The following is a 205-nucleotide window of genomic DNA, read 5'->3' as shown; positions in this document are numbered from 1 at the left end:
TATGAGACCCAATCAGAGAGCCGAACGTGAGCTGCTGCGTCATCGTTTCTAAAGTCCACAGTTTCTAAAGTCCACAGTTTCTAAAGTCCACAGTTTCTGGCCCGCACGCACTAAAACGCTCTCCAGAGTTTTAAAACGAAAAATGGGGTCAGCAGCTCTTTCAAACTTCTCCGTTTTCAGGTCTTGCAACGTGGCAAAAGGTCTC

General features: G+C 46.8%; 1 protein-coding gene across 5 annotated transcripts in view; it reads right to left on the bottom strand.

Annotated features, from left to right (window-relative positions):
* LOC123962143 (ankyrin repeat domain-containing protein SOWAHC) overlaps positions 1 to 205 on the bottom strand; it is a 68,241-nt gene that overhangs the window by 51,010 nt on the left and 17,026 nt on the right. The gene's annotated exons all lie outside the window — the stretch shown is intronic.

Source organism: Micropterus dolomieu, linkage group LG22 (assembly GCF_021292245.1).
Source record: "Micropterus dolomieu isolate WLL.071019.BEF.003 ecotype Adirondacks linkage group LG22, ASM2129224v1, whole genome shotgun sequence".
In the NCBI taxonomy this organism is placed as follows: domain Eukaryota; kingdom Metazoa; phylum Chordata; class Actinopteri; order Centrarchiformes; family Centrarchidae; genus Micropterus; species Micropterus dolomieu.
Note: the sequence above shows the minus strand (reverse complement) of the source record. Positions and strands in the feature narration are given on the sequence as shown.